The sequence below is a fragment of the Electrona antarctica genome (assembly GCF_951216825.1).
Source record: "Electrona antarctica genome assembly, chromosome: 8".
Taxonomy (NCBI): domain Eukaryota; kingdom Metazoa; phylum Chordata; class Actinopteri; order Myctophiformes; family Myctophidae; genus Electrona; species Electrona antarctica.
In genome coordinates, this window is record NC_136789.1 from 26770313 (window position 1) to 26782302 (window position 11990).

Here is an 11990-nt window from a genome sequence, read left to right on the forward strand (position 1 = left end):
TATTTGGCCTACCAAAACGCGTAGGCTAATAGTAGAGCTCAATCACGCGATAAATGCTTGCAAAAGGATCTCATGAGCACAAATAAACCACACCCATCGCTCTTAAAGACCCCCAAATCCCTGTGCGACTCTGCAGCTTTCCACAGCACACTGCACCTTGGATTGGAAAGCCCTCTCTTTGAAATTGCAGCTAATTTCAACAATACGAGTTATTTTATTCACGAAAAATAAAATCCAACAATTAGGATAGGAGTTATGAGGAATATCCTCAGATCTTTTTTTTATTACATGCCTTGAAGACTTGAAGTAGCACCTGAGACCTCATATTAATTACTGTAGCACTATAGCACATCAGCATGATCCCCGGAGGTACCCAGGCTGAACTTTTAATTATCCATGCCTTGATATGTGACTAATGTGACGGGTGAAGTTTGGCTGACTGACTCTTGAAGCAAAAGTATTTCCTAATCTATCTATCTATCTATCTATCTATCTATCTATCTATCTATCTATCTATCTATCTATCTATCTATCTATCTATCTATCTATCTATCTATCTATCTATCTATCTACCTACCTACCTACCTACCTACCTACCTACCTACCTACCTACCTATCTATCTATCTATCTATCTATCTATCTATCTATCTATCTATCTATCTATCTATCTATCTATCTATCTATCTGCACCAAGTCTCTGTCTGTGCGTGTGTAATCCACGTAACTCGAGAACCGTTGGCCTCACCGACTTCAAATTCGATACACGCGTTCTACACCACCACAGGGAGTGCAGTGCCCGGTGTCGAGTCGGTCGGACCCACGGTTGCCCTGAACCGCCCCCAAAAGGCCTCTGCCTGGGCTCTGGACAGGGCCCCTGCCCATGGTCCATATGGAGCTGGCCTGTTCTGACCACTCCATATTTGGACATGCCTGACACAATGGAGTGTTGTGACACAACATTCCATATTTGGGCATGCCTGACACAGAACTCCATACATAATACATAATAACTGGGTGGGGTATGCATTTCCAGTTGTCCAGAACCAGCACAAAATCCTCTGCCCGGGATCTGGACCCGATCACCCCTATATCTCCATATATGGATCATGCCTGTTCTGACATCACAACACGGACACCACTCTAGTATTATGTTTTTGTATAATCCAAATCCAAAACCACCAATGATGAGTGATTAAAAATGTAATGTTGCTGCATGCAGTGTTATTGTAGCCTATTGTTATTGTAGCCTCTCCTGGGGAGAGGTGCAACATGTTGCCAGGGATCGGATGCAATGGAGAGCGCTCATTGAAGCCTTATGTCCCATAGGGGACGAAGAGGAGTAAGTAATTGGTTGATAGCCCAGCAGATTGCATGCTAAAGAAAGAGAGGAATCACAATGAAAGCATGATGTGGAAATGTGGAAGGCCTTCACCCATATACTGATGACTGAATAGGGCACTAGTGGCAGCAGTTAAGGTACTCCCAGACAGTCGCGTCACGAAGATAGATGCAAGATGCAGCTATAAGAGCAGGAGTCACTTCCTGGTTAGATAGATGCAAGATGCAGCTATAAGAGCAGGAGTCACTTCCTGGTTAGATAGATGCAAGATGCAGCTATAAGAGCAGGAGTCACTTCCTGGTTAGATAGATGCAAGATGCAGCTATAAGAGCAGGAGTCACTTCCTGGTTAGATACAAGGACAGTCTAAGAAGGATGAGACGCGAAGACCGTACGGGCGACGCCATGTTGCTTTGGAAGGAAAGAAACATGCGCAATGGGCTATATGCAGCCAACACTTCCGCGTTCAGCTTCCTTGGTCTCAACTGCGCATGTTTCTTTCCTTCCAAAGCAACATGGCGTCGCCCGTACGGTCTTCGCGTCTCATCCTTCTTAGACTATCCTTGGTTAGATAGATGCAAGATGCAGCTATAAGAGCAGGAGTCACTTCCTGGTTAGATAGATGCAAGATGCAGCTATAAGAGCAGGAGTCACTTCCTGGTTAGATAGATGCAAGATGCAGCTATAAGAGCAGGAGTCACTTCCTGGTTTTTAACCCATTTAGACCTGACTCTACAAATGTCTTCTAAATCCTAAATATTTTCTGAAAAATCAGACCCGTCTGAAGTGAGTCGTACTGTACTGTACTGTACTGTACTGTACTGTACTGTACTGTACTGTACTGTACTGTACTGTACTGTACTGTACTGTACTGTACAAAAATAGCAGATCTATCAAAAATAGCAGATCTACAAGCTCGTAACGTGGCACTTGGTGCCGCGCTATGAGCTTGTAGATCTGCTATTTTTCAATAGCTAAAGTATAACATAATGATTAAAAGTTTAAAACACCTAAAGGGGTTTCCGTCCAGAATTTAAACAGCTGGTGCATGGAAAATGCAACTTGCAGCGTGCGTGGGCGGCAGCACTGCCCACGCTGCAAGTTGTGTTGCAAAAATGATCTATTTGTGCAAATATACACTTACATTATTAGTAATAATGTAATAATACATTCTTATTTCTCATTAACATTTAATTATTACTAATATTAACTTAATAGCATACTAATAAGTATAAAATACACTTATAAAGGGACACTTCACCCCTTTTGCAACCAGATCTTATCTTAATGATGTGTGGGAGACAACAAATCCTGTAGTTTTTATGTGGGTAATATGTGTTTTTTTGATATTTTAGTATTTCAAAGTGTCCATGATGTCATGGACACTGGGTTCACTTCCGTCCCGGACTACAATTCCCATAATGTTTTGGTGCACTGCTCCTCCTTGTGGATAGGGGGAGGGCTTACTGAGACAACATGTAGTCCCTTGATGTAGTCCAGGAAGTAAGTGAGCCCAGTGTCCATCCGGACCAGACCGCAAAAGAACTAGGAGGCGCGGCCTTTGCGCTTAGAGGCAGGCCCCACGGCCGTCTTGAGTGACAGGCTGACAGCCATGCAGGCAGGCAGGGCTGTTAATAACATTACACAAGCGATCCGTTTTTGTTTTTTTTAATATATAATTTTTATCCCACGATTTTGTAACCCATTTTTCACCCCTGTGTCAATTATCGAATGTGATCCTGGGCTCTACACACCCTCCGCCAACCTGGGGAGAGCAACGGACTTGAACTCATGCTTCCTTCATGCATGAGTGTCCAAGTCGCTCCTTTACACCTGACAGGGGGGAGTTTCCCTGGTTGGACGTAGCGCGTGGAAGGAACACGTTATTCCAACCAGCGATCCGGTTTTTAACATAATAGAGTTGTTCCGGCATTACCTCGTATTTTAACGCGAGGCCCTCGTATGAATGACATTACACAAGCCAAGCGATCAGTTTTTAACATAACAGAGTTGTTCAGGCATCAACGCGAATGGAAACGCCAAAGTGATTTCTTGATTTCCTCGTATGAGAAGCATTGGACCTTGGAAGTTGTCAGGTTGTCAGCCACCGAGTGGCGCGCTATGAGCGTGTAGGTCTGCTATTTTTGAAAAATCGTGAAAATGCGGCACAAATCTTTGAATATATATTCTTTCAGAGCGAACGTTTTTTTTATTTTGAGGTCAGGCCTAAAGGTCAACAACTGTGCTTGACTCCAAAGCCACCGCGTGGCTCACTTCACATTAGGGTGTGATTCTTTATAGGTCTACTACTGTCTGAACCATGCAGGTGTCTCTTGGGGTCACCAACATGTCCGTACACGGACAAACATGTCCGTACACGGACCAACGTGTCCGTACACGGACCAACGTGTCCGTACACGGACCAACGTGTCCGTCCGTGGCAAGAATTGTTCGTGTCCGTGGCAATTTGTAACCCATTTTGCCCTGAGATCAGATTCTAAAATTGTCTTCTAAATCCTGACAGTTTTCTGAAAAAGCTATGTTTCTATGTCAGTCGTTCGGCGCACTATGAGCTTGTAGATCTGCTATTTTTCAATAGCTAAAGCATAGCATAATGCTAACACCAAAAGGGGTTCCCGCCCAAAATGGGTTTTTAAAGAAGTCGCAAAGTTGCAATGACACCCCTCCATATAGGAGAACATGGACACCCCTCCATATAGGAGAACATGGACACCCCTCCATATAGGAGAACATGGACACCCCTCCAGATAGGAGAACATGGACACCCCTCCATATAGGAGAACATGGACACCCCTCCATATAGGAGAACATGGACACCCCTCCATATAGGAGAACATGGACACCCCTCCATATAGGAGAACATGGACTATGATGGACATGTTCATTGCCTGATGTAGGTTTGCTGTACATAAATGTAGCCTAACTGCCGCTGTTACATATAATATGTATTATTATTATTATTTTAAGGACATTTAATACATAATTGTCCTAATACCTAAAAAAAAAGTAATACATTTTAAATTAAAAAGGACCATTACTGCATCACAAGTAATCAACAAACTACCAGTATACAAAAAAAAATGCCAAATTGTCAAATAATGTGAGAAAGAGGCAAAGTGCATGTTTACATCATAACGTTGACCATGTGGTGCTTAAAACAAAAAGCATACAAAAAATATTATTAGATGGTGGTTGGTTTTACAGAATGTCCATTTTGAATGTTTTTCATAACCATAAGCTCGTTAATGGTTCACCAAAATCTCCCTAAATATATACTTAATGAGATGACACGTCCTCCATTAATTCATTGTTAGTCTGTATACTGTCAGGGTCCTGTCAGTGTCTTACTGCAGGGGTTCTCAACCCCTCGGGGGGTCGCCAAATTATTTTAGGGGGTCCCCAAATTATTAAAAAAAAAAAAAAATCTATTTTATTTTCACGATTTTTCAAAAATAGCAGACCTACAAGCTCGTAGCGCGCCACTCGGTGGCGCGCTATGAGCTTGTAGATCTGCTATTTTTCAATAGCTAAATTATAACAATGCTTAAAACACCAAAAGGGGTTCCCGCCCAAAATGGTTTAAGGTTATTGTAGCAGTCAATTTATATTGGGGGTCGGGAGGGGGCGGGGCGAGGGTCCCGAGACGTTGCCAAAGCATTTCCGGGGGTCCCCGGCCAAAAACGTTGAGAACCCCTGTCTTACTGTATAAACTAAACCAACAATCAAAGACTCTTTGTTGTAACATTTTATATCCACAAGCATATTCTCTTGAAACTCTGTTACCAATGTAACCATTAACAATTAACAATTGCATTGGTAACATTGTTACCAATGCAACTTCTTTGACTTCGACCTATGAATATAAAGCAGTAATCCTCTAGCTACTGTATGTCATTGCCAATATTCTCAGAAAATATATTATAGCTGTCTACGTCAGTCATCTACAGTATAGGAAATAAAAACAAATGTTATCTAATCTAATCAGAATAATGTAGCTTTTGAGTGGTTTGATTAGGCTATTAGTTTGAGTGGATCTTGTCCATCTTCCAATTTGTACATCTCCATCCACGTGTAGATCAGTGTTACTTTTTTCACAATATTTTGATTTAGTCTTAGTCTTTTAAATAACACACCATTTAGTCTTTGTCCTATTTGGTCTTCTGAAAAACCTTAGTCGACTTAGTCTTATTTAGTCTTAGTCTTAGTCGATAAAATTAACACTGGTGTAGATTTTACACAGTATGATTCATTCATCTTCAATCAGTCCTTGGCTGATTGAACTCTCAACTGTCTCCATTATTGATTAATAGAACACATCATAAGAGCTTGTGCCCTTATTATCCTGATGCTCAAAAAAAGGAGAAAAACTGCACCATGCCCGAAGCATGCAGGCTGCATGCTTCGTTGCTTCCAATACTATTCTCACAAAGACACTTCCATGTCAGAGAACCGTGCACAGAACACAGAAATATCTATTTCCTATTTTCTCAATATCCAATTCAAAGCCTGTGCATTATAAAGGACCAGCACAGATGATCCTATGTCAAACATCAAAAGGCATGAATGCAGTATGAAGCAGGCCCTAATAAGTTACGTATTAGTTAGTTAGTTAGTTACCACAATGGACATTTGATTGATTGATTGATTGATTGATTGTATTTATTAACAGTTTGCAGAATGGGTACATTTCACATGAAAGCACAACTCAATACAAAGACTGTTACTGTGGACGAGTCAGACGACACACTGATAAAGCATCACACTTGTTTACAACAGGGTCCACCATTTTAATATGTCCCTTTTGTGTTCTATATAAGTATATTACTTACTTACTTAATCCTCTTCGTAAGGCCTTAAAGGGCCACTTCACCCCTTTTGCAACCAGATCTTATTTTAATGATGTTTGGGAGAAAAGAAACACTTTCCTGGGGTTTTTACATGGGTAATATGTGTTTTTAGATATTTCAGTATTTCAAAGTGTCCATGGGCTCCATGATGTCATGGACACTGCATGCTGGAACCATTGAGACCTTTGTCATATAATCGGTTCAAGCATATAAAAAAAGACATATCACAGTTTGTTTTCTAATCAGTTGCTTTTCGACATGCACAGAGTGCACAGTACATCATTTAAATTGAGGATTTAAACAGCAGAAAGTATCGTTTCTGTTCCGGGGGTCTCGCGAGATTTGGCTGCCAGACAGGATACGGTGGGCAGTCTCGCGATACTTGGCATGCACGTTCAGAAACATACTTTTTGCTAGATACCTCTATAAAATTACACAGTGTACACATCGAAAAGCAACACAGCAGACAATAATGTGTTACATGTCTTCTGTTATTTGCCAGAAGTGATTACTTTACAAAAGATCTCAGTCATTCAGAAATAGTGTTTGTTCATAGCTGGTCACAGAGCTCTCATTGACTCCAGTGCATTCTGCCGAACTTCCGGGTGCAGTTTGGCTCCAATGGTGCGACGAATCTGCCGTCTGGAATCGCGTGATAGCCAAAATGACGTCGGTGACCTTACCTCCATTTAATATACCTTGGACTACATGTTGTCTCAGTAAGACAGCCCTCTCCCTATCCACAAGCTAGAAACATTAAAGAGGAATGTGCACGGAGGTGCGGCCAGGGCTCCTGCGGGAGGTTTGCATATGTGCAGTGTAAACAGGAACTGCGATGATGGAGTGTTCCAGCAGAGGTGCTAGAGGTGCATGAGAGTTGCTGACCCTGAACTGAAATAATAAAAAGGGTATCAAAAAAAGAGAATAGTACAAAGTTGATTTTGTTTTTATTTTAAAAAGTATATCAATTTCATAACTGTGGAAAAAATGTTGTGTATAACAGACTGAAAGATAAAGGACAAGTACATTTACTAAATGTTAATGTTTTTGTATATTTTCTTTTGTGGATTTTCCATGTTCTTTAGTACATGTGTCAAACTTTTATTTTTGTGAAATGACAAAGGAACATGGATGCTGTTCATTCAAGTGCTGTGGATGATATAAAACATTTGAAAAGGGAAGGGTGACTGCTGTTTAATTCTCAACTGTTCTGGATCTCATTATTTACATCACAAGTTATGAGCTTTCTATCTAGCACCTCTGCTGGAACACTCCATCATCGCAGTTCCTGTTTACACTGAGCATGTGCAAACCTCCCGCATAGGAGACCGAGCCGCACCTCCGTGCCTTATCCTCTTTATTTGTCCTAGTCCACAAGGAGGAGCAGTGGACCAAAGCATTATGGGAATTGTTGTCCAGGAAGGAAGTGAGCCCAGTGTCCATGACATCATGTAGCCCATGGCCACTTTGGAATAGTAAAATATCTAAAAACACATATTACCCATGTAAAAACCCCAGGAAAGTGTTTCTTGATTCTCCCAAACATCATTAAAATAAGATCTGGTTGCAAAAGGGGTGAAGTGGCCTTTTAACGATCTTCCTCCATCTGTCTAACCGCACGTGCGGGGACACACAAGACACATGTGTATAAACACTTGTGTGGTTATGTTATATTATGTTATAACCACTTGTTATTATGTTATAACCACTTGTAATATTATGTTATAACCACTTGTAATATTATGTTATAACCACTTGTAATATTATGTTATAACCACTTGTTATATTATGTTATAACCACTTGTTATATTATGTTATAACCACTTGTGTGGTTAGACACACAAGACACACTCTGTCTTGTGCTGCATGTTGTGTCTCGCCCCATGTCAGGTTCATCTCCTTCAGCTCAGCTATACCGCAGTTCGGCGGCAGGTTATTTTGGGCCGACCTTTCTTCCTTTTCCCTACAGGAGTCCATCCTAGAGCGACCGTAGGTATACGCTCCTGTACCATCCTGAACACATGCCCCAGCCATCTTCTCCTTGTGCTGCTTACCTTGTCGTGGTGGGGAAGCTTGTGTGTCTCCGTGACCTGGGTAGCTATACCGACGGGGGCTTAGCTCCCTGCAGGTTCAACCATGTCGGGCAGGTATTCCGGGTAGAGTCCAGACAAACCTGGCCCTCCAGGTTGGGGGTTGGGCATGGGGCCAACGACCCCACCCCGTGAAAACATCCTTGCTATGGAATCTTTAACGATATAAGTATAGCACACAACAAATGGTCAAACAGTTAACCACAAACACAGTCTTGTGGGCGGCCGCCCACGACTTAATTTGAAGTCATTTTACTGCCTAATCTAGTTGAATACCCCTGGTATAGTTGGTCAAATATATATTAGCTGCCTTCCCCATTCTCTGCCAGATGTTTAGCTGCCTTCCCCATTCTCTGCCAGATGTTTAATTTTGACAAAATGTCCACCACAAGATTGAATGGCGGTGAGTGGTGCGGTGACCCCTGAGAATGACACCTAATGTCTCTATAGAGATTCAGCCTATACAATTATAATAAAAAGACACCTAATGTCTCTATAGAGATTCAGCCTATACAATTATAATAAAAAGACAAAGTATACTTGCCAGCACTCACATACATGTCCTTTTCACATGATTTATTTACCTCTGCCAAGCAAACAGTGATTTCGGCCTAGTGGGCCAGCTGGGCCTTCCTCAGCGTATATACATATGTAAATTTAATTCGCACGGGTTCTAAAAGACTTCCCTAAAGCTTTAAAGACCTGTTTGTTCTCTGAGAAGAATGAATTTGCAAACACACACACAATGTGCAAACACAGCAGCAAGATTTCTTAGATTTGTGAGCTGCTGTGAAGGATATCAAATGGAACACATACCCTAAAGACTAATCATTGTGTGTATTCCTGCACTATCTGCATCGAGTGATCTTGGTACATAGAAATTGATTTATTGAAGACTCTGACTTTCAAATGTGCATACATTTTGTTTTGATTGTATTGCTGTATTGCTGTATTGTTCCTTTTTTGCTTTGGCAATGTAAACGTATGTTTTCTCATGCTAATAAAGCCAATTGAATTGAATTGAATTGAATTGAATTGAATTGAATTGAATTGAATTGAATTGAATTGAATTGAATTGAATTGAATTGAATTGAATTGAATTGAATTGAATTGAATTTGTCCGGCCGTTGTAATGACATCTTGTGTGGAGGAAGAATAATCATCATGTAGGCTACAGACAAATGACCACTACGACCACTTTTATTTTATTTTACTAGGCTACTATAGGCTAGCAGTATTTAAATAGGCCTACTGCAGCATTACTATACACTAAACCAGGGGTTCTCAACCTGTGGGTCGCGACCCTTCGGGGGGGTCGCCAAATTATTTTAGGGGGTCCCCAAATTATTAAAAAAAAAAAAAAAAAAAGATTTTGTTTTTAAAAAAAAAATCACGATTTTTCAAAAATAGCAGACCTACAAGCTCGTAGCGCGCCACTCGGTGGCGCGCTATGAGCTTGTAGATCTGCTATTTTTAAATAGCTAAATTATAACAATGCTTAAAACACCAAAAGGGGTTCCCGCCCAAAATGGTTTAAGGTTATTGTAGCAGTCAATTTATATTGGGGGTCGGGAGGGGGCGGGGCGGGGGTCCCGAGACGTTGCCAAAGCATTTCCGGGGGTCCCCGGCCAAAAACGTTGAGAACCCCTGCACTAAACAACGTTGGATTACAGTGCAAATAACGTAAGTGCATGTTCTTATTATAATTGTGAATTTGTTTTTTAACATGCAGCATGAGTCCGTGCTAGCCGATCTATACAAGCTCACGACACGTTGCACTGCGAGTAGAAGGCTGCTGAGATCATGAGCCGTGCATGCTAGAAATATCCAAATAAATAAATAAAAAGGTGTCGGGCTTACCTCTAGAATGCAAGCGCAAGCCATGCGTGATACTCTGCTTTTACTGTATATAGGCTATCATTACTTGCGCAAGCAGAGCGTGCAAGTAATGTTAACAGTCAGGTGCTGCGATGCGCGTGTTCAGGGCCAGCACACGTTATGACGCCATATGCTGGCCCCAAGCTGACCGTGCAGGTATGTCTTCCGTCATGCTACGAAGCATATGTCCCATGACGTGATGAAGATATGTCCCTTAGAATGCACGTGATATGATGTCATACGGACATACGGAAGCTGACCGTGCAGGTATGCTTTCCGTGAATCGTGATGAAGATTATGTACCAACGCCAGGGTATAATTGAAACAATGATGATATGTTTCAGTGTCAAGTACATACGCATCAAACCACCCAGCTAATCACATTATACCACCAACCACTCAGAAAACTACATATATACATATAGACATATACACATATATGGACATATGAGCATATGACGTGATGAATATATGTACCAATGCCAGGGTATAATTGATGGTGACGTAACGATGACATGTTCCAGTGTGATCTCGAAACCAAATGGACCCATAATAATAAATAATACATTTTATGAAATGCAATCCATTAGGACCTGTATTAGATAATTCACAGTAATGTGGGGAGGAAAATGGGGACCATATATCTGTTTTATTTGTTTTCCCTTTTGTTTTTGATTGTTGAGTTGTGTTTGTTATGATTGTCTTTTTGTTGTTGTCTCCACCAGGCCGAAGGCATGGGGAGAGAGTATGTTTTGCACTCCGTCCGTGTGTGTGTGTGTGTGTGTGTGTGTGTGTGTGTGTGTGTGTGTGTGTGTGTGTGTGTGTGTGTGTGTGCATCCATCCTTCCTTCCGTCCGTTACCAGCTAATCTCCGCCACCGTTGGCCCGATCCATGCCAAAGTTTGCACACACACTCCCTGGATGCCAACGACGAACCTCTGCCCTAAATATTCCTCAACGGCCTGTTATAGCGCCACCATGAGGCCGATTTAGACAAAACACATTTCTGTAGATTACTCGTACACATTTTATCCATACATCAAACAATTCGGTATACATTATCTCCATAGTCATGTGATCAACACGGATCTGCACCATTTCCCATCTTCCATCCTGATTGGCTAAGATTGGCTTCCAAAGCTCACATGATTGGTCCGTTTCGAACAAAATGCCACAAATCACAAACGGTGTGCAATTTCCGTGAAATTAGACACGCACATTTCCACTCAGCCGAGGACGACATGCCTCATTTTTTCCCAAATCAGCCTCACGGTGGCGCTATAACAGGCCAATTCCTGTTTTTAGCTATACTGCATGATCTGTATACAACTTATGTATGCGCACTCCCTAGAGGCCATGGAAAAACATTGTCCCTGCATCCCTCCACATCTGCCGGTTATAGCGCCACCATGAGGCCGATTTCTGCAAAACATATTGCTTATGTTAGTCGCACAGATTTCATCCAAATCTCACGCAAATCGGTACACATGATCTCTGTAGTCATGTGATCAAGACGAGTCTGTTGGATTTCTCAGATTCTACACTGATTGGCTAAGATTGCCTTCCAAAATTTTCAGGAGTGGCCCGTTTCGTTCAAAATGCTGCACATGTCCTGCTCATCCAAAATTATATCCTCATGCATGATCTGGCTCTGCATTTCCTCAACAAAATGAAGAAAATTGTTGCAAAAAACTAACAAACAAAAAAACATGTTTATAATATATTACTCCTAAACATTTTGCCAAACATCTCACGCAGTCCTATCCTCCTGGATGAGACCTGTGCCCAGAAGGGCACTTTTTCTAGTTTGTTTTGT